This window comes from Protopterus annectens, chromosome 2.part1 (assembly GCF_019279795.1).
Source record: "Protopterus annectens isolate FY-2018-M chromosome 2.part1, PAN1.0, whole genome shotgun sequence".
Lineage (NCBI taxonomy): Eukaryota > Metazoa > Chordata > Ceratodontiformes > Protopteridae > Protopterus > Protopterus annectens.
The window spans coordinates 1427138094-1427162105 of NC_056729.1; positions in this window are offsets into that span (position 1 = coordinate 1427138094).

Consider the following 24012-nt stretch of genomic DNA (forward strand, 5'->3'; position numbering starts at 1 on the left):
ACTCCTTAAGTCAGAAATGATATCCTTTAAGCCTACTGGGTTAATGGAAACCACATCCCAAAATGCTGAATCCTACACAACAGCCTTCTACGGACATCTCCAAGAATGCATGGATCAAGCAATCCCAACTAAAACCAAGACCCTCTCCACCAACGGAAAACGCCCGGTTTGGTGGACCCTGGCTATAAACAAACTGTACAACAAAAGAAGGAAGCTACTGCAGGACAAAGCCAAATCCCACAAGGGAAAGGCTTCCTTGATCAGCACAAGTAAAAACTACGTTCTCTCATAAAACATCTAAAGCCAACTTTGAGAGAAAGATTGCCAAGGATACCAAAGACAATCACAAGGCCTTCTTCAATTATGTCAGAACCTTGGGAGGAAATTCTCAGATATGCTCTGAGTTGGTACACAACGACAAAAAATTCACTGACCCTACCGACATTGCCAATATTCTGGCAGATAGGTTCAGTGCAAATTTCTCCCCTCCCTCACCCCCTAAAGATGTAGTAATTATCCCTGCTGAATGTAACCTACCTGTCATCTCAGACATACAGGTGAAATCAGCACTCAATAAAGCAAAGAACACAGCATCTATGGGACCCGATGGTATCCCCGGTTGCGTGTTACGTGAACTTCAAGATGAACTAAACCCGCACCTAAAAACGCTATTCAATCTTAGCCTCACTACAGGATATGTACCTGAACACTGGCGCACAGCAACAGTGGTCCCACTCCACAAAGGGGGAAATTCTACTGACACTGGTAACTACCGCCCATAAGTCTGACCAGCCTGGTCTGCAAGGCTATGGAAAGAATCATCATGGAACTCATAAATGGCTATATTGGAGATCTGCAGACCCTTCATCCCACCCAGTTCGGTTTTGTAAAAGGCAGATCCTGCCTCTTAAACCTGGTTGACTTCTTCGAGACAGTCACTAGTGCCATCGACAAGGGCAAGGCTGTCCACACTGCCTACTTGGACTTGGCTAAAGCCTTTGACACGATACCACACTCTGGCATCATAGACAAGCTCAGCAGACAAAAAAAATGTAAATCCATATGTCACAAGATGGGTAGCAAACTGGCTAAAAAACAGAACCCATAAGGTCAAAATTGCTGGAGCCATGTCAGACTTAAAACCAGTCACGAGTGGTGTCCCACAGGGCTCAGTCTTGGGACCACTCTTATTCGGCATTTACTTCTCGGATGTGAAAGCAAATATGGGAGGATTATGGCTGACAAAGTTTGCAGATGACTGCAAACTGGGTGCCATAGTTGATTCACCTGCTGACACACACATCCTACAGAAAGGTCTCACTGAAACGGACAACTGGTGCCGGAATCATGGCCTCAAACTTAACGCCAAAAAATGTATAGTCATCCCTTTGGGAAAAACAAAGTACCCACAAATTATCACATAGACAATAACCCACTGAGTCGGAAGAAGTAATCAGAGACCTGGGGACTCAAGTCGATAGTGACCTCTCCTTTGACAACCATGTTGCCAAAGTGGTCAGAAAGACATTCTACCTTGCCCATCTCATCATGAAGGGATTCTCATCCAGATCAAAGGAGGTCATTGTACCTCTATATTCCTCACTTGTCAGGCCCATGATTGAATATAATGCTCCATTTGGGATGTATCTCACCCGGCACATGCAACAACTGGAAAGACCCCAGAAGTACCTCACCAAGAGGATCATGGGTCTCAAACATGTGCCTTATCCAGCTAGATTAAAGAAACTCCAGCTCTATTCAGTAGCATACCGCCTGCTCAGAGGAGATTTGTGCCTAACATATAGGGCCATGTCCAACCAAGAACTGATGGACATGCTCCATCTCAAAAAATCCAGATCCACCAGAACCACGCTGAGCTAAAGATTTCAACCTCTGCACAAATATGAATAAAACATGCTGGAGGGATAGATTCATAACACAGAGGTTACCCATACTCTGGAACAAAATCCCAGTTCATGTGAGACAGAGCCCTTCATTGGCACTGTTCAAGAAAAATCTCGATGCATGGGTGGGAGATCGTAAGTTTACCCCGGGAGTCACCTCAGTGTCACTACTAGACAGAGGTATAGTTTACTAAATAATGGGGTCCCACATGTGTCACTACTAGAGAGGCGCAACTATATAATACGGGGTGGCGTAAGCCACATCATTGTTGGCTAGGCTTGTAAATGCCCCAGGGCAGATAGCCTAGTACACTACTAAAACTATGAAACATGGACCCAACACTCCCACCCCTTGGACCACAACATTCCCGTCTTACTCTTCCTAAGGAAGGAGATCTTTGGTGGTTAGAGCAAGCCTCACTCAACCCAGGACTTCCATTATAACCCCTCACCCCAGTCCAGGAGATGTATACAGATGCCTCAGACCTGGACTGGGGAGCTGCTATGGGCGGCTTGAAGGTGCAAGGCACATGGACTGGCCCCTCCAAGTTGGGAGCACATCAACATCAGAGAAATGAGGGCCATCATCCCTGCTCTGAGTGCCTTCCAACACATTCTGAAGCAAGGCCTCCTGAAGTTGTTCGCAGACAACACTACAGTTTTCTGGTATCTGAATAAACAGGGGGGAACAAATCTTACGTGCTATGCAGACCTGGGAATTGACGGTCCAACTTCAAGTCACCCTGGAGTCACCCTGCAGGCAGTCTATATTGCCTCACCTCAGAACACTCAGGCAGACACCTTGAGCAGGTCCATGTCACAATCCCATGAATGGATGCTACACAGGGATGTGTTCCTGGACAATAGTCCACAAGTGGGTACACCACAAATAGATCTGTTTGCCTTCCCCCTGGACAGAAAACTTCCACTCCTTTGTACACAAGGGCAGCAGACGCCTTTTCTATCCCATTGAAGGGGATATGTATCCCCCTCTCCCCCTTTCCGCTCCTACAAAAAGTCCTGTTGAAAATTCAGCAGGACAAACCAAAAATCTTGTTGGTGACTCCCTTTTGGCCAAGGCAGCATTGGTTTCCCTCCTCCTGCATTTAGCCAGGGACAATCATCATCTTAGAGTGGACCTTCTCACACAGGACAAGGGATTCTTAATCCATCCCCACTTGGAATCTCTGAACCTAACCCTGTGGGTGATAGAGTTTTGATCCCTTTTAGACACCTTTACACTGAGGACGTGTTTAATATCCTGCAGGTGGCCAGGAAACCCAATACTAGAGGATCTTATTTGTCCAAATGGATAAGATTCTCCATTTGATGTCAGCTAGACCCATTTCAAGGAGAGGTTCCTTTAGTGCTGTCATACCTGTTTGAATTGTTGCAAGCAGGGCTGGCATATTTTTCTGTTAAGGCCCACCTAGCTGCTGTTTCAGCTTGTTTGCCTCTTAATCCACTGGAAGTCGGGAGGCAAGAGGAGAGGCTATTCCTTAAGGGAATACTGCACCTCAGGCCCCCACAGGAGGTCAGTCCCACCCCATGGGATCTGAACTACATTCTAGAGATGCTCACTGTTGCTCCTTTTGAACCAGCATCAAAAGCCTCTCTAAAATATTGCGCTTGGAAGACTATTCTTGTGGTGGCCCTGACATCAGCCAGGAAAGTGTCAGAGCTCCAAGGCCTCATGGCCACCCCTCCTTTTCTAATCTTCCACAAGGATAGCGTACCCCTAAGGACCAACCCATTCTTCATGCCTAAGGTGGTTAATGAGCTATCTCTGAACCAATGTATTCACTTTCCTACCTTTTTTCCACATCCCCAGAATGACACTGAGAGTCCTGCATTCCCTTGATTCCACAGGCAACGAAGGTTCAGATTCTACCTTGAAAAGACCAAGTCCCTTAGGAGATCAGAGCAGTTGTTTGTCTCCTTTCACCACAGAGATCTGGGAAAGGCAGTGACAAAACTGACTATTTCTGCCTGGATTTCCAGGGCCATCTCCTTTTGTTACACTTGCCATAGAAAAAAAATTAACCCCAAAAATTAAAGCCCACTCCACTAGAGCTGTGGCTTCATCTGGAGCCTTCTTCAAAGGGCTGGACACTGCTTCCATTCTAGAGGCAGCTACCTGGACATATGTCCATACCTTCACCAAACACTACAAAGTGGACCATATTTCCAGGTCTGGAGCAGGGTTTGTTAGGGCAGTCCTGCTCCTGCATGAATTATTGGAAAACAGTTCCATACCACCCTCCTCCTCTTCCCTTTGAGCTTTGGCACTCAAGCAAAGGTTATGAATACTGCATCGTGAGAATAGAAGGACATAGAATATGTAGTATTCTGTCCCTCCCTTCTACTCCTATATAAAAATGCCTTTTGGATGACAGGATTTGTGCAGCTATCCTGGGACTGGGGTCCAACTGGGGTGTTCAGTTCTGAGGAAAGGTATGTGCAGACGTCACTTTTTATGGCCCACGCACCCTATGGCCATCGTCAGATATCCCACATACCTTGCAGTGACCAAAGCGTTTGTATACTGGCCAAATGTTCGGGTAGCTAAGCAGAAGATAACCCAAAGGTTATGAATACTGCAACATGGAAGAGAAGGACATCTATGGTTATGGTAAGATTTTACACAACTATTCTTTCATGAAGTTAATGTTATTTCAACCTTTAATGTCAGCCAGAAGTGCTCTTCGCAGCACCCAAAATGTGCCCAGTAATAACTCCTCCTGCAGTTCATATGGAGTTGCATGTATTGGTAACATCCAAGTACGATTGTAAATTCTTTTTTATAAGAGCAGTTGCTCCTAAATTATTGGAACTGTTTGGTTATCTTTCTTCTACATTGCTCTCGTTTCTGCCTGCAAATCTTGATATTTTAAGACTTTGTCTCTCTCTGTATGCAAGACGGTGTAGTCACTGGGTGTAGCGATTTCAGTGATCAGTGCTACTTTTGTCTTCTTTTCATGGACCACTATATCTGGTTTTTTTTCACATCTGTCTTTTGAACTGTTGTTAATGGGTGATCCAATGTCATGTTGACTTCATCATTTTCTGTGATGCTTTGTGGTTCATGTTTCTAGTGTTTTTCAGCCACTTCAGTACCATAATTTTTGCACAATCCCCAGTGCAACAGTCTTGCCACATTATTATGCCTTTCAATATACAGTCTTTCTGCCATTAGTATGTCATAGACAGCAACAAGGTGTGCAACTGTTTACAATTCTCTTTTACAAAAAAAAATTGTCTTTCTTCCACATGTTCAATGAACTTTGTAAACCGTGTATGTAGCCCACTATCTTGGGCCACCAATATTACCCTTTCATCAGTAACATTCTGTATGGTAGCTGTTATTCTCCTTAAGGATCTACATCTAAAATCCACTCTCTTTATTTCTTAAATTTCCCTCATGTTTTGTTGTCACCCCTTTCCACTTTCAATTATAAATTTTTGGTTGTGTTGTGTGATCAGCATTAACTGCATAGCTCTAAAATATCCCTTCAAATCAAGTAATCCTGAATTCTTTTGGAAGGATTGGCTTATCTTTTTTCTGTATCTCGTTAGAGCTTTTCTCCCCAGGCCTGCACTGAAAATGGGCTCTTTTAGGCCCAGTGGACTTATCCCGGTAAACAAATGCAATAAATAAATAAATTATCCCATTTGATCCTGCCCTTCTTTTTCTCCTAGATAAAATTTTTCAACTCTTTATTATTGTTCACAACTTCTCCTCTGGTTGATAAAAATATGTCTGACCCATATTTTTAAAACTGAAGGGACTAAAACATTTCACTGCTTGTATCTTGCTGTCCATTTCCATAAACATGTGCTTCTAGTTTCTCAATTTTTATATCATCATTTTAGTCTCTTCTCACATATCCTTAGCTGCCATAACAGAAGTTTTTTTATTTTTTATTCCGTATTCCTAAGTACTTAATTTTATTGTGCCCCATAAATATGAGCATTACTGAACCAATTCATGTGTAGATACATAATTTACAGCCATAGCTTTCCCTTTCTTTTCATTAACTTTAGATCCTGTAAAGACTTGAAACTGCCTTAGAATGTTTCACAACACTGATGTCCTTTTCTGGTTTTTATCAGGTACACAATAATTTTGTCTGCAAATAAAGCTAACTTTTCTTGATTACCATACTGACTGTATCCTTGAATTTTTGTGGCCCTTATTTTCTTTGACAGTGGCTCCAAATGTAAAGAAAATAAAGGAGAAAGATGACACCCCTGCTTGGTCCCTCTGTTCAGACACAGCTTATCTGAAAGAAACCTTCCAACTTAAATTCTTGCCTCTGATCCCTCATAAATCCTCCCAATTAATATTATTGTGTCAGAGAATACTGATATTTCCATTGGCTTACTCATAAAAGCCCAGCTTACTGTGTCAAATGTTATCTGTCCATCAAGACTGACCAGCAATAAGAGGTATTTTGCTAATTCTCTTTCCTTCTGGATCATCATAATTGTTCTGTTAATGTTGTTAAATGTTTGTCTTCCCTCCACAAAACTACATTGATCCATAGGTGCCATTCTTTTAGCTGTTATAAACATAAAAGGGCTGTAGTTCATAGGTTCATACTAGGCTATCTGCCCTAGGGCATTTATAAGCCTAGCCAGAGTGTGTTTGGCTTTTGCCACCCATTTTAAATTAATTTTGCTATGCTCTTTTTCGAGGTTAGCATACCGTGCCTCTGTCTAACAGTGACACAGAAGTGATACCCGGGGTAAACCTATGATCTCCCATCCACTCATCAAGATTCCTCTTGAAGAGAGTCAATGAGGGACTCTGCCTAACCTGGACTGGGATTTTATTCCAGAGTGAAGGGAGCCTCTGGGTTATGAATCTGTCTCTCCAGGATGTCGTATTTATTTCAGTGCTGAGGTTCAAGTCTCTCGAGCGCGTAGCTCGATGGGATTTGGATTTTCTGAGGTGCAGCATGTCCATTAATTCCGGGTTGGACATGGCTTTATACATCAGGCACAGATCGCCTCTGAGCAGGCGGTATGCCACTGAGTAGAGCTGGAGTTTCTTTAACCGGGCAGCATATGGCATCTGTTTGAGCCCTTTGATCCTCTTGGTGAGGTACTTTTGGGGTCTTTCCAGTTGCTGCAGGTGTCTGGTAAGGTACATCCCAAAAAGGGCATTGTACTCAATTATGGGCCTGATGAGGGATGAGTAAAGAGGCACGATGACCTCCCCTGATCTAGATGTGAATCCCTTCATGATTAGGTGGGCTATATAAAGCGTTTTCTAACCACTTTGGCCACGTGGTTGTCAAATGAGAGATTGCTATCAACTTGGGTCCCCAGGTCCCTAATTACTTCTTCCGTACTTAATGGATTAGCACCTATGTGGTAATTTGTGGGCACTTTGTTTTTGCCAAAGGGGATGACTGTACACTTTTTGGCGTTTAGCTTGAGGCCATGGCTCTGGCACCAGTTGTCTGTTTCTGTGAGGCCCTTTTGGAGGATGCTTGTGTCGGCTGGAGAGTCGATTATGGTGCCCAGTTTGCAGTCATCTGCGAACTTGGTCAGCCACAGTCCTTCCGTGTTGGCCTGTACCTCCGAGAAATATATATACCGAACGAGAGGTCCCAGGACTGAGCCTTGTGGGACGCCACTTGTAACTGGTTTGGAGTCCGACATGGCTCCAGCAATTCTAACCATGTGGGTTCTGTCCTTGAGCCAGTTTGCAACCCATCTAGTGACATAGGGGTTTATATTTAAGCTGGTGAGCTTATATATAATGCCCGAGTGGGGTATTGTATGAAAGGCTTTTGCGAGGTCCAGGTAGGCTGTGTGGAACACCTTCCCCTCGTCAATGGCCTTGGTGACTGTTTCAAAGAAATCGACCAGGTTTAAGAGGCAGGATCTGCCCTTAACAAAGCCGAACTGGGTAGGATCCAGTGTCTGTAGGTCCCCAATATCTTTATTTATGAGGTCCATGATGATCCTTTCCATAGCTTTGCAGACCAAGCTAGTCAGGCTTATGGGGCGATAGTTTCCAGGATCCGTTGAGGCACCACCTTTGTGGAGAGGGATCACTGTTGCTGTATGCCACTCTTTGGGTACATATCCTGTAGTAAGGCTGAGATTGAACAGTAGTTTTATGTTTGGGTTTAGCTCTTCTTGGAGTTCATGTAGGACGCAGCCCGGGACACCGTCTGGTCCCATTGATGCTGTGTTTTTTGCTTTGGAGAGGGCGGCTCTTACTTGAGCATCTGAGATGTCAGGGGGGCAGCACTCTGCTGGGATAGATATTTGCCCTTTTTGTGGGGGGGGGGGAGTTTGCGCTGAACCTGTCAGCTAGCATGTTGGCAATGTCTGTGGGTTTGGTGTATTTTTTGTCATTTTGGACTAATTCTGAGCATATCTGGGAATTCCCACCCAGGTTACTAACTTAACTAAAGAAAGCCTTGTGATTATCCTTAGTGTCCTATGCAGTTTTTCTCTCGAAGCTGGCCTTAGACGATTTTATGAGTGCCCGTAGTTTTTTGCTAATACTGATCAGAGATGCCTTCCCTTTTTGGGATTTTGCTCTATCATGTAGTAGCTTCCTCCTTCTATTGTATAGTTTGTTTATGGCTGGGGTCCACCAGACAGGACGTCTGCCTTTGGGGGACTGGGTCTTGGTTTTATTTGGGATTGCATGATCCATGCATTCCTGAAGGTGTTCATAGAATGCGTTTATAAAGGATTCTGCAGTCTGGGCCGTATTTTTCACAGGCCCGGGGGCTTTGAAGGATTCCATCTCGGTTTTGAGGAGTGTGAAATTTGCTTTAGAGAAGTTTTTCACTGTGGTTTTCTGGGCAGGGGGTGGGGTCGGGATGTGAATATCCAGTGAGATTAGTTTATGGTCTGATCTTACCAGTGAGGGATACACTTCTGGTCTGGAGCATAAAGTCCCCATATTGGTGATGATCAGGTCCAGTATGTTTTCTTCTCTTGTGGGAGTGGTAACAAGTTGATGTTAAGTTGTCTATCTCGCCTTCATTCTTGCTGGATGGGTTCGGAGCCGACCTCGGCTCCGACTCGGCCACTCTAAAAGCTCGAGAGTTGGTTCCACTGGCTCGAGGCTCCCCTTATATCCCACAATGCTAGGTGTGAGTTACCTCAGATCTCGTTTGCCGCTACAGCGATCGAGGTGTTTGGTTTCTACCGGCTTCTTGGTGAGTTATTGTAGAGTAATTTTTAGTCTACTTAAACCCCTTTAGTTTAATTCTAAACAGTTATTTCCCTTAGTTTAGTGGATTTTGTCCCTTTTCTCTTCTATTATCCCTTTTCCACAAAGAACTTATAAGTTCTTCCCTCGGCCTCGGGCCTTTTCCATCCCCTAGTGGTGTGTGTGTGATTTTCTCAGGAACTTTAAAACTTTGATAGTGAGTTTTAATTTTTGAGTTAATCTTGTATAGGGTGTAATCAGTGTGTTTGACTGTGTGTGTGTGGTTACACTTTCTTCAATAATGTCTAAAGACTCAAAGGTCTCAGGCTTCAAGAAGTGTGACTCGTGCTGTCAGAAAATGTCTCTGACAGACGGTCACACTTCTTGTGTCTACTGCCTGGGACCTTTACACCTGCAGGACTCTTGTGCTGTATGCCATGGCTTCAGCCCCAGAGTCCTGCAGGAAAGAAAAAATAAACTTATTTTGAGAGGTTTACTTAAGCCTGAGGGTTCCTTTACTGTTCCTCGAAAACCCTCCAAGGCTTCTAGGTCCTCGGCTCCAGCTTCTGAGCTGAGGCCTAAGGCTTCAAACCTCCCTCTACATCGGCTCCGGCTGGAGCCGATGAGTCTCAGACTGCAGTTTCTGTGGTTTCTCGGCTCGGCTGGAGCCGAGGTATTGAATTCCTTGTCGGTTCCGACTAGACCTTCGGAACCGACATCTAGAAAGAGGTCCAGGTCACCGTCCCTTGGCTCCGTTCATTCGGCTCCAGCATCTCCCTTGCTGTCTGAACGGAGCCATAGATCTCACTCCTCTAGGTCATCGAGGCTTTGGACCATGACCTTCAGAGGGTTGTGAGTCGACTTCTTAAGTCCGAGGCACTGGCCCAAATGCTTCAGAGCCTGACTCATCAGTCGATGCCTGACCCTGTCCTCATAATGTTCCTCCTCCGACTCCGTTGAGCTCGGAGCCGGGCGTTGAACCCAGACTGTGGTAGCGGCAGAGCCGATACAAATGTCTTCGGCCCCATCGTCGGCTCGATTTCTTCCTTAGAAGAATCTCGGCGCCGGACTTCCCGTCGGCTCCGAGGGGTGAGTGGCATCGGACCCTTGTCCGACCCGCTCTCCCTCTCGGAGCTTCGGCGCTGGTGAGTTCGGCTCCGACATCGGCCTCGAGCCATCACTGTCGGTGCCGAGGGAGGTTTTAGCTTTCGGGCGGGACCTCTGGCTCTGCCTGACAGGGGTGCGTCGAGGTCATGCGGAGTGTGTTGGAACCTGGTTCAACTCCACAGTCGGCTCCGTCGCCCCTCCCTCTTGGTGCCTCAGGTCAAGTCGACTCACTCCCTCATCCCAGACCGCAGAGAGCCAGCTCCTCAGGAATCCCCTGTGGGATCTCATCCTCTTCGAGGCCTCTCCTGGATTGGCAGAAGAGCCCCTCGGAAGAGAAAGTGTAAGAGGAAACACATAGACTCACCTGAGTCCGTCACCTCTGACACAGATTTAGAGGATTCGAGGGTTCCCCATTCCCCTTCTGAAGATGTCTCATTTGCAGACATTCTAGAAATCCTCAAGCAGAGGGAAATTGGCCAGCCCTCAACCCTTCGGAGGATGAATCTGTGTACCTTGAGGCGTTTGGCTCTCGCCCTTCCACCTCCTGGGTGTCTCCCCCCTTTGACCCCTCATGCTGGTGGTAGCAAAAGGCATGGACGGCTCCTGACTCAGTGGACCCCACTCCCAGGAGACCCTCAAAATTTATCACGGCACCAGCGGATAAACAATTTCTGACCAAGGGAGTTTCTGTGGATGCTATGGTGGTTGCTGCTGCCACTAAGAAGGAACTAGCTGATCCTTCAGTGCCTGTCCATCCACCTAACAAGGAATCTAGGTCTATGGACAGGTATGGGAAGCGGATGTTCTCATCAGCGACCTTTGCAATGCGTTCGCTGAACTACCTATGTCATTTTACTCGTCTTCAAAGAGACTTGATCAAAGAAGCGAGTGACATGTTGAAGGATCCTACAGCTGCGGGTTTTCAGGACAAGATGAACACTCAGCTGGCTACCCTGAACTCCATAGCTAACTCCTCCATGCCTCCTTTCATGCGGCTGATGGAGCGAGCAGGGCCGCAGGGACAGGTGTAGCCTTACGCAGGCATGCCTGGATGCGGCTATGCAACTTTGCGGACCCCTTTAAAATGTCTTTCACTAATTCCCCGTTTGATGGATCATCTCTTTTTGGTCCTCAAGTGAAAGAAACCTTGACTAGGTGCGAGACAGATGGCAAGACTCTTTCTGCCGTCAGTCCGTTTTCTACTCCTTCTAGGCCTTACCCCAAAGGCCAGAAAAGTGGGAAAATGTGGTTCCATAAACAATCTCAAGGGACTTCGCCTGACGACAGAGTCGGTTCCCGCCAGAGGCAGAGGGGGAACAATAATGGTAGACGTAAGCCCTAGAGGCAGGGGGTCCACAGAACCAGGGCAATCGAGAAGCCTTCTCTGATAAGCCCTTTCAGCATCCCTGAGGTGTTGCCCGACTGCCCACCTTCCCGGGCAGTTGCGGGAAGATTGGCATTTTAGCCAGCAGCCTGGCTATCCCTGACTCAAGACAAATGGGTACAGTCCATCATTTCGAAGGCTATTCCATTCCCTTCGTCGCATTCCAAACCAATCAAAAAATCCCTTCCAGATGTTCCACCGCTCAAAGGGATCTTGCAGCTTTGGAAATTTCAAAGCTGCTTGCAAAAGAGCAATTCAGCCAGTTCCAGCAGACCAGCAAGGATCCGGAATCTACTCCAGGTTCTTTTAGTTCCAAAGAAAATAGGGACTGGAGACCAATTTTGGATCTCAGTATCTTGAACAAGTCAGTCAAGAAAACAAGATTTGGATGGTCACGCTGCAGTCCATCCTTCCCTATTGGGAAAGGAAACTGGATGTGCTCTATAGACCTTCAGGATGCGTACTATCACATAAAAATGAACAGACGCTCCAGAAGATTCCTCCGCTTCAGGCTGGGAACCAGTCATTTTCAATTCAGGGCCCTGCCCTTTGGTCTCACCACTGCCCCCCGGGTGTTTACCAAATGCATGGCAGTGGTAGCTTCTCACCTGAGACGTCAAGGATTCCAGGTGTTTCCATATTTGGACGACTGGCTCCTCAAAGCTCCCACCAAGCATCTTCTTCTGTTGGCCAGGGACTACACCTTTCGCATTTGTCAAAATTTAGGCATTTCAATAAATTGCGAAAAGTCTGATGTTCTTCATCTCACATTGCTGCAGTCCTTACTTATGGGTAGTCCGCTGTCCTCGGTCGGCCCGAATACCAAAGTATTAGGCTGACGTCGGTCATGGGCGCCTAGATCTGACATCAGAGCGTCAGGGTATAAAGGCGCATGACCGACGTCATATCCTCAGTCTTTTTTGCTGCATGGTCCGATGCAGAAGCAGCGTTGCAAGTGCCGTTCGGCGTTCTGAAATTTTTCGTTTTCGGAGTTTCAGACCGATACCAAGTTGGGCTAAGTACCCCGTTGGGGAATATTTTGTTTTTCTTGCCTCAGTTACTTACGGAAGTCAGGAAAAGTGAATAATTGTATTTCTTGTGGGAAACAGATACCGCATAGGGATTACCACTCGCTTTGTATTCCTTGTTTGGGACCGGAGCACAATGTAGTTGGGTGTCGGTTTTGTGCTAGGTTTAATAAGCGCACTATAAAACGGAGGTTAGATTGCGCTAGGTTAGTCTTTGGCAAGAGGTGTAATTATAATATGCCGTCGGATGTTCCGGCCTGCTTCTACTAAGAAGCGCAAAGACAAATCTTTAAAGCCTAGGCAGGATGATTCGTCCGTTACGGACGCCGGATCTTTAGATGCTACAGCTGAACAGGTGGATCCGGCTGAAGTTTCTGTTGAGTCCCAGGGAAACTTTGATTTTACATGATGTGGCCTCTCAGGAGGCAGGTCAGGCTGAAGGGGCCTCTCAGGTTACTATTCTCCCTTCTATGCCTAAAGTGGTTAGGCCTTCTGTTACTGTTTCTAAGGCTCCTTCTAAGGGCAGGTCTGTTTTGCCTTCCTCTGGTGTCAGTTCTGGTTCTTCAGGGTCTGTGCCTAAAAAGCACATGCTTAAAATGGCAGAGGATTTGATTACTTTAATTAGAGGTTCTATGCCCCCTCCTGATTAGAGGCCGAGGATGGAGCCAGAGTTGGAAAGTTTGGAGCAGGCCTCAGATGATTCAGAGTCTTCTGCTGAAGACATTCAAGATTTCCCTCCTTATTCTGATTCTGATGCAGAGGATTCCACTCCTTCTGCTTCTCCTCCAGAGGATTTTTCATTTTCAGAAACTCTGCATTCCATGAGGGAGCATTTTAAATGGGAAGGACAGGATTACTCTGATTCACGGAAGAGACTTAGGGAGTTCTTGTTTTTACCACAGCATAGACCCTTAGCTATACCTCCGGTTTTGGATGTTGTTTCAGATGTTTTCTCGGAAGCTTCCCTTAATCCAGATTCTGTGCCTCCTGCTCCAGTTAAACCGGACAGGTATTACAGGGTGCCTGAGGCTCATAAATATCTTTATAAGAGTCCTAGGGTGGACCCAGAAACTATTAGTCAGGGGCCTAAGGGTGTTAGAGCCTCTGTTGTTAAGAATCCGGTTCCTCTGGATAAGGAAGCTAGAGCTTTGGATAGATGGGGTAAGAAGGTGTATACCTCTTCTACTTTAGCAATGAGAGCTTTGAACTGCCAGTTTCATATGTTGAAGTATCAGAATTTCCTCCTTTCTCAGCTAAGATCTAAAGTGGATGCTTTGGCAGAGGGCATAGAGTGTAAAGAATTGCAGGATTTAGTGCATGTTTCTGAACAGGTGGGAAAGCATTCTTTGCAATGTGGTTTTGATGCTTTACAGGCTTCTTCTAGGGTGGCTGCCACTGGTTCAGTTATTCGTAGGCACGCCTGGCTTAAGGATCAGAATTTGTCTGAGCATGTTAAGTCTAGAATTCTGGATGTCCTTTACAGTCTGAAGTTTTGTTTGGTCCTCCTGTGGAGTCAGTCTTAAAGAAAATGGAAGACAAGGCTAAGTCTATGCAGACTGTTAAAGATTTTTTGCAGGTACAACCTCCAAAGTTTAGTAGAAATTGGCCTACTAAGGGGTGGGCGTACCCTTCTTCTGATTCTCAGTCTAGGGGTAGATCTAGGCGTGGTAGGGGCAGAGCTCAGAGTACCTTCAGGCCGAGACAATGGAGTTCGCCTGCTCAATCTGCTGGTGAGGGCAGGGGCCAGTCCTTTCGTAAACAGGCCCAATGACCTGCATTTTCAGCTGCCAGATTCTTCTTGCCTGGCAGCTCCTTTGGGAGGAAAGTTGGCTCTTTTCAAGCAAAATTGGCATTTAGTCACCCAGGACAAATGGGTATTGGACATTATAAACCGAGGTTACAAGTTCTATTTCCATACCATGCCTCCTTTCAAGGGCATCCCAGACGTCCTCCTCGGCAAAGGATAGAGGCTCACAAACAAATTTCTTTACTTCTTCAAATAGGAGCTATACAGCCAGTTCCTCTGTCAGAAGTGGGCCTAGGATTTTATTCTCGCCTGTTTCTAGTTCCAAAGAAAGGGAACACGTGGAGACCAATTTTGGATTTATCTATCCTCAACACTTACCTGGACATTCCAAAGTTCAAGATGCTGACTTTACAACAACTTTTACCTCTGTTGGGAAAAGATCACTGGATGGTTACTCTGGATCTCAAAGAGGCTTACCTTCATGTTCCTATCAGGCCCAGTTGCAGGAGGTACCTGCGTTTTGGCTGGAAATTTACATTATCAGTTCTCTGCATTGCCCTTTGGCATATCTACTGCGCCCAGAGTGTTCACAAAGGTTCTGGCTCCAGTGATAGCCTTTTCAGACTAAGAGGAATACAGATTTATCCTTATTTGGACGATTGCCTGATTATTGCACAAGAAAGGACGAACTTCTTCATCATCTACAGTATGTGATGGCAGTGTTAAGGTGCCTAGGGTATTCTGTGAACGAAACAAAGTCCAGTCTAGTACCCTCTCAGGACATGTGCTTTCTGGGTGTGAGACTGAATACAGCTTCCCAGATGGCTTTTTTGACCCCGGACAAACAAAGAAGCCTTTCTCTTTATTTCCATCAAATGTCTCTATGGTCCAGGCTGACTGCAAGGACAGTCCTTCAAGCCTTGGGGTTCATGGCATCTTGTATTCTGGTGCTTCCCAATGCCAAAATTGCATATGAGGAAGCTTCAATGGTATCTCAAAAATGTATGGACACAGCACTGCCAAGGTCTAGACACTGTCATTCAGATAATACCTTGCATTCAGAAGGAGTTTTTGTGGTGGGCTCAGGAATGTCACCTAAACAAGGGACTCTCTGTGACCCGGCCAGAGGCGAGTCAGATTCTAACGATAGATGCCTCGGACAAGGCTTGGGGAGCACACCTCAATGGAAAATGGGTGCAAGACACGTGGCCTGTCAAACTCCAACATTTGCATATCAACTTGAAGGAAATGTTAGCAGTCCAGTTTGCATTGATGGCTTTCAAAGATTTACTTCACCCAGGGCAGGTGTTGATTCAAACAGACAACACTACTGTCATGTGGTACATCAACAAGCAAGGGGAACCCATTCTTACCCTCTTTGCAGGCAAGCGATGATTTTGTGGGAAACTGCTCTCAATCTACACCTCAATCTTCAGGCAAGGTTTCTACCAGGAGCACAGAACTCCTTAGCAGATGTGTTGAGCAGACAAATAGTGGATCCTCACGAGTGGAAATTGGATCCTCATGTATTTCAAAAGTTGACAGTGTTATGGGGAACTCCAGACATAGATCTGTTCGCTTCTCCACTAAATTGCCAGTTGCCAAAGTTTTGCACAAAAATGTTTCATCACACAGCTTGGAAGGTGGACGCTCTATCATTCAGTTGGAACAATCTGCATGTATATGCCTTTCCACCTCTGCCTCTTCTTCCCAAGGTACTTTTGAAGGCCAGACAAGACAAGCCAACCATGATTTTGATAGCACGGATTGGCCTCGACAACACTGGTACCCACTACTGAGGAGTTTAGTACGAGAACCTCCATGGCCTCTGCCTTTGATTCCGCACCTTTGTAACAAGAGGGCAATCACTTCCTCAATGTCAAGATTCAGTCTCTGCATCTAACAGCCTGGCATATTCTGTTTTAGACTCTGGAGGGTCTCAGCTTCCACAACAAGTTTTGAATGTTATTTTGGAGGCCAGGAGGCCTAGTACCAGGAAAGTTTACTCTGATAAATGGAGGAGATTTTTTATTTGGAGCAAAGGAAAGGACTTTGATGTCTCCAAACCTGATTTAAGTGTTGCTCTTCAATATCTTACTGAGTTATTGGACAAGGGTTTGTCTTTCTCCTCGATGAAGGTCCATGCTGCAGCCATTTCTGCTCACTATGATTGTGACCCTCCTTTATTCTCTCATCCTTTGTTTAAGCAATTTCTTAGAGGGGCAAAGAATATAAGACCCCCAAGTAGAGCTCCTACTCCTGCTTGGGATCTCAATTTTGTGTTGGAAAAACTTACTCTACAACCTTTTGAGCCTGCAGCTACTGCGAGTTAAAGTATTTGTCATGGAAAACTGCTTTTTTGTTGGCCATTACCTCTGCAAGAAGGGTTTCTGAATTACAGGCCCTCATGGCAGTGGAGCCTTTCCTGATTTTTCATAAGGATAGGGTATCTTTGCGTACTAATCCTTCCTTTATGCCTAAAGTGGTTTCTAGTGTGGCCTTAAACCAAACTATTCATTTGCCTACTTTTTATGCAAACCCCCAAAATAAAGGGGGAAAAGATTTTGCATACTTTGGATATTCACAGACAGTTGCGTTATTATTTGAGCAGAACCAAGGAGTTCAGACAGTCTCAGCAGTTGTTTGTTTCTTTTGCTTTGGGTTCACAGGGTAAACCTGTTTCAAAACAAACTATTTCTAAATGGATTGGGTTTTGTATTTCTTTCTGTTATTCCCATCATGGTAAGGAGATTCCTGCTGGAATCGGGCCTCATTCCACTAGGGCTACTGCTACTTCTCGGCCTTTCTAAGGGGTAGCTACAAAGACATTTTGGAGGCAGCTACTTGGAGTTCAGTGCATACTTTTCTAAACATTACCACCTTCCTCTTTATCCTAAGTCTAGGGCTGGATTTGCCACTGCAATTTTACAGGGCATTTTAGCAGCCCCTAATGCTCTATGATTTTTACCAACCTCCCTTTCCCGTTGCTTTGGGATTCTACCCATAAGTAAGGACTGCAGCAATGTGAGATGAAGAACATAGTACAGTTTTGTACCTACCATAAATGTAGATGTTCAAGATCCACATTGCTGCAGTCCAACCCTCCCTCCTTCCCCACTGTAGTTTGACATGGTGCTATGCTTTAGGTGATGGTTGTTGTTGGGCTTGTTTTTGGGAGGTATTCTGTTTTTGGCTGTGGCCTTTCTTGTTTGGCCTTCTGACATCTGGGGCAAGAAAAGACTGAGGATATGGCGTCGGTCGTGCGCCTTAGTACCCTGACGGCCTGAGGTAAGATGTAGGCGCCCATGACCGGCGTCAGCCTAATACTTTGGTATTCGGGCCGACCGAGGACAGCGGACTACCCATAAGTAAGAACTGCAGCAATGTGGATCTTCGAACATCTACATTTATGGTAGGTACAAAACTGTACTTTTTGTCGCCTTGTCGTACTATTACCTTCATAGGCGCAAATCTAGACACAGTCAACATGTCTGCGAGACTAACAGATCAGAGAATAACAGACATACACAAACTGGTCTCGCTCCTCTTCAGCAGCAACAGAATCAAAGCCAGGTTAGTTCTGAAAGTGTTGGGGATTATGGCGGCTGCCATACCTCTGCTTCCATTAGCCAGATTCCACATGAGAATCCTTCAATGGATGCTCTTCACGCAATGGTCATACCAGCAACTTCCGATGTCCCACACCATCATGATTACGCAAACATGCAGAAATCATCTTCTGTGGTGGATGTCTTCCCCTCAGCTCTTATTGGGAAGACCCTTTGTCCCTTCCCCCGGTTGCTACCCTGACAGCGGACGCCCCCCTGAGCGGGTGGGGGGGGGCATTATCAGGGCAGAACTGTACAGGGCACATGGCAACCAGGCGAATGCCACTTGCGCATAAATGTTCTAGAGATCAGAGCAGTGCTTTTAGCGTTGCAAGCCCTTCAAGACTCTCTTCCCTTGGGAGCGATAGCAATCCAGACGGACAATATGTCTGTAGTGTGGTATATCAACAAACAAGGCGGAACCAGGTCCTACCCCTGTGTCGAGAAGCACTCAGACTGTGGCAATGGGCGATTTCTTCTCAGCGGTTTCTGATAGCAACGCACATCCCGGAAGTCCAATCAAATCGCGGACAAGTTGAGCAGAGCTATCCTCATGCCTCACGAGTGGTCTCTGAAAGACTCTGTTGTGAGAGAAATTTTTCTCAAGTGGGGTCAGCCTTGCTGCGACCTTTTTGCTACTCCCCAAAACAGCAAGTGCAGAGATTATTTCACCCTATTCCCTTTACCAGGCCAGCCCAGCAGAGACACTCTAGTCCAAGTTTGGCCTCGGGGACTTCTGTATGCATTTCCTCCCTTCCCACTAATCTCTCAACTGATACAGAAAGCTATCGCTCAGAAGGCCTCGTTGATCCTCATTGCTCCTTACTGGCCTCGACAGGTTTGGTTCCCCTTTCTACATCATTTTCTGTTGGAGCGACCTTGGCATCTGGACCTAGTTCCAGATCTTTTGATCCATCAGTCGGGTCAGTTTCATCGCTCCTTCCTCTCTGAACCTCACTGCTTGGTTCCTCCAATTCCAACCTTAGCCAGGCTTCCTCAAATATCTCACTCTGTCCGAGATATTTTGATAGCTTCCATAAATCTTCCACTCGAAAGATTTATTTGAGTAAGTGGAAACGTTTTGCCTATTGGGCTCAAGGAAGGGACATAGATCCTTTCACTGCTTCCATCCAAATGGTCCTTGATTTTCTAGCTGAACTCTTCCATGCAGGTTCATCCCTTCTACTCTTAAAGTTCAATTGGCAGCTATTTCTAACTTTCATGTGGGCATTTCAGAGTCTGCCATAATGTCCCACAAGCTTTGCAAAGCCTTTTTGAAGGGAGTTTTTCTGCTCAGACCTCCTATAAGAAATCCTCCTCCTCCTTGGGACCTAAATTTAGTTCTTAGTTCTTTGATTCTTTCCCCTTTCGAGCCTGCAGCCTCCTGTTCTTTAAAATTGCTATCATGGAAGACACTTTCTGGTAGCTATTACTTCAGCTAGAAGAGTTTCAGAACTTCATGCACTCAGCTGTCGACCTCCATATCTGTTGTTCCATAAGGACAGGGTATCTTCTGAACCAACCCGTCTTTTTACCTAAGATAGCCTCGGCGTCTAACCTAAATCAAAGCATTGACCTTCCTGTGTTTTTCCAGAATATTCTAACAGGTCTGAACAAAATTGCATTGGCTAGATGTTCATCGTCAGTTAAGGTACTATTTGGATAGAACCAAACAATTCAGAAAATCTGACCAGCTGTTTGTCTCTTATGCAGAAGGCAGAAAGGGACTTTCAGTTTCAAAGGTATCATTATCTAGATGGCTAACATCTCTGATTTCCCTTGTTTATGAAATTAGACACCAAAAGCTGCCTAACAAACCTAAAGCCCATTCTACCAGAGCTTTGGCTACTTCTATAGCCTATCAAGACAGACTGCCTATTGACACCATTTGTGCAGCGGCTACTTGGGCTACTCCTCACACTTTCATTTCTCATTATAAGTTGGATTTAGCTTCTAGGCATAGAGCTAACTTTGGTTCCACTGTTCTCAAGAGTCTGTTCCGTTAGGCCACCCAGGACAAGGTGCTAGGGGCGGTCCCATCCAGCAAGAATGAAGGCGAGATAGACAACTTAACATATAGAAGTTATGTTCTTACCATAACGTTCCATGTTAGTTGTCTTCTTCTCGCCTTCTTCTTCACCCTCCTTCCCCCTGGCCTGGACAGACCTAGAGGAGTTTGATTGTGACCTCTCTTTCTACCACCTCTTTACTTTAGGTATATGCTCTGCTGTGCATATTTCCTAGATCAGGATGTAGGTCACCCTTCTCTTCACCCTTGTTTATAGAGGTGGACTTTGTTTCTAGTTATTCTGCTACTATTATAAGCTGGGCCTAGCTTACAAACGAGATCTGAGGTAACTCACGCCTAGCATTGTGGGATATAAGGGGAGCCTCGAGCCGGTGGAACCAACTCTCGAGCTTTTAGAGTGGCAGTGGAGCCGAGGTCGGCTCCGAACCCATCCAGCAAGAAGAAGGCAAGAAGAAGACAACTAACATGGAACGTTATGGTAAGAACATAACTTCTATTTCCATAGCATTTGAGTTTATAAATTCTAGGAACCTTTGGGCTAGGGAGTTGGAGCTAGAGTAATGCTCCCAGTCTATGTTTGTTTAGTTGAAGTCGCCCAATATAATGGTGTTTGGAGAGACCTTCATATTTTCCAGTGTTCTCAGGAAGGCCGAGTGGGGTTCCTGGGTTTAAGAGGGTGGTCTGTAGCAGGCTATAAACTGGAAGGCAGTTTTACCCACTGTTAGTTGCACATGGATAGTCTCTGATGCTTCGTGCTGTGCCACCAACCTGGAGGTGTGGGTATCTTTGACGAATATTGATACTCCCCCTCCTTTTGTGGTTCGGTCCAAGTTTTGGGGCCGAAAAGCATGGTATGAGGGTATAACCTGGTAGTGCTGGTGTGCTCTCGGGAGCCTTGAACCAAGTTTCTGTTACTACACAGATATCGATGCTCTCCATGTTAAGGAGAGTTTCGAGTGCGTGCATCTTGAGGTTTAGACTTCTGGCGTTGAGTAGCATTACTCTTAGTTTCTTATCCCTTGTGATACCTATGGAGGTGGGTTTGTCTTTTGAGCCTTGCCTAAAAAAAGCAAGAGCCTTTGCCAATATCCGAAAGCCCAGGGGTGACAGGTGCAAGCCGTCCCTAGCGAAGCATCGTGGCTTGTCGAGCATGACATCCCAGGCTGACAGGCATTGGATCCCCTTTGAATGATACCAATACTTAAGCCAATTGTTGAAATTGATCATCTTGTCTTCATATTGTGGCATCATTCTTGGTGAGGGTAAGATGCTACTCAAGGTCAGGGTCATACCGGCCTGGGCTACATGCTCAGAGAGCTCCTCTATGTCTCTCTTCATGTAGTCCAGGGAGGTACGTCTCAGGTCATTCACACCAGCATGGACAATGACTGAGTCATATTTGTACTTGCCTTGGAGTGACCTGAGTGCTTGTGTTATGTGGCGGATCCTAGTGCCCGACAGGCAGCTCACCGTGACCTTCTCCTTGTTCAGCCCGGTGAGCGGGACGTCAAGTGTGCCTGACGATAGAGTCACCTATTACAAGTGTATCAGGTGTGTTGTTTAGCCTTAAGGGCTGTGACCGTTCGGCACACTGGCTTTGTGAGCTGTGTGTTGCACGTGTTTTGTTTTGGGGTAGCGGTTGCTTGGGTGTCTGCTTTGGAGGTCTCTGCTGCTTAGGCATATTTTTATTTGGAGCCTCCGAGTATGTTTTTGTGTGTTTATGTGTTTGGTTTGCTGTCGTGGTAGGTCTATGTGAGACTGGAATTGTAGTGAGTGTGGTTTCGTTCTCCTCCTGACTGGTTACGCCATTACTGATTTGGGAGAGCTTAACCTCCAGTTTGGCTATATGGTTGCATCTCTCACATGTGTTGGAATTTGTTGGGAGGAGGAGAGGGTTGTCTGTGTACATGAGGCAGTTGTAACATTGCCTCAAGATTCCCAGATTCACCAGTTGGACCGGAGAGGAGATTGACAACTGACCTTTGGACATGCTAGAATAGTATTGGGAATTCCTTTATAATTGAAAAAAGGGCCAATGGGGAACAAGGTACTCAAGAGGAGTTTGTGAGGGTGTAGTGCTTTTAATTTTTTTAGTGCTAACTTGTATAATTGCTTTAGTGAGCAAGTGCCAGGTAACTTAAATGCAGGTAATGGTAATGGTTTAAAATTGAAATGGGCCTATATGAAGCTAAGTCTGATGGCTGTTTACCATCTTTAGGTATTAAAGCCACCACAACTTTCTTCCAGGATGCTAGTGTTTCCCTTCCTTTCAAAATATTTTTAAGCAAAAATTTCAGTGTCGTTATCACTTTCTTCCCTTCTAGCTTCGACAGGAATACAGGTAGGTGGGGAAGCGATAGTGTCTCATTTTTGTTTTCATTACCTTATATTTTTATCTTAGTTTTTATTGGTGGAAGATTCAATGCACACTTTCCTGTGAAATGTAATTTCTGTATGGTCTAGCTCAGTTATCATGCCTTGGGGAATAACATGTAAATTCTCTGAGTTCCTACTACAGAATTCACACCTTCTGTAAAAATATTTTTATAAATGTCTTGATAAATCTGCCTTGTTTGGTTATAATTTCTCTTCTAGGTCCCCAGATACATCCTTGCTGTTGCAAATCAAGTTCTAGTCCCTACCTAAGTAGTATTCCCTGCTGAAAGTTAGATGTTAAGTTGTCTATCTCGCTTTCATTCTTGCTGGTTGGGTTCGGCCATTTTCTAAAGCTCGAGAGCTGCATACTGGCTCGAGGTCTCCCCATATCCCATGATGCCTGGCACTAGAAACCCAGATCTCATTTGCGCTTCAGCTGCGAGGTTGCTCTACTGGCTCAGGTCGTATAAAGCCTTTATATTGTGTCTTTTTCTGTCTTAAACTAGTTTAATTTTAGCATAGAGTTATAGTTAGAATAGATTTTGATAATCGTAGTATGTTCGTGTCTGTATCCTTGTTTTTTCCTCACAAACTCATAGTCATTTAGAGAGTTCCCCTCCCCACTTCTCTTTTCTCTTAAGGTTTCCGTTTAAGTTAAGAGGATTACCTTGTATCTAAAAGGTATCCATTTAAGTTAAAGGTTAATCTTTTTTTCTTCCCTTCTCTTAAAAAAAAAAAAAAAAAAAAAAAGAGTTTGTTAGTTAGTTAGTTTTGCTATAGTTCAGTATAGTTTTTGTAGTGTAGTACTTCTGGTAACTGTAAGGTATTTTACTGTAGTTTGTTACCTTAACCTTTTTGTGTGTGTGTTTTTCCTTGGATTTTTCTTTTGTTAGGATGTCCAAGGATCCTAAGCCATCCGGATTCAAGAAGTGTGACTGATGCTGTCAGAAGATGTCTCTGACAGATGGTCACACTTCTTGTGTTTATTGTCTGGGCACCATACACCTGCAGGACTCTTGTTCGATTTGCCATGCGTTCAGTCCAAGAGTCCTGCAGGAGCGCAAAAACAAATTGATCTTGAGGGGTCTACTTAAACCCCAAGATTCACCGGCAAAGGCTCAGCCTGTGAAATCTTCTAGGCCACCTAAACCTTCGGCTCCCCGTTCGGAGCCATCGTTGGGTGAAGCCATACCATCCATCTCGGCTTCAGCTGGAACCGATGTTCCTCCCTTCAAGTCGGCTCAGACACGTTCTTCGGAGCCATCTGAGAGTCGAAAAAGGTCAAGGTCCCCTTCTTTGGAGTCTATACGTTCGGCTCCGAAATCGCCTCTGCTCCAGTCAGAGCGTAGTCACCGCTCATCACACTCTTCTCGGTCCTCAAGTCTTTCAGACCATGACTTGGAAAGAGTGGTCAGTAGGCTGCTAAAATCGCAGGCCCTAGCCAAAATGTTGTCCAGCCCCCCCTCATCAGGCGTCGGTTACGTCCACAACTATAGAAATTCCTCCTCCGACTCATCCTTTGAGCTCGGAGCCAGAGTTTGTTGGGGTTTGAGTCATGGAACCGTCGGCTCAGATACCTTCTCCTTCGGTTCCGTCGTCGGCTCCGATCCCTTCCATGCTACTGACCCTGGAGGGATCTGGGC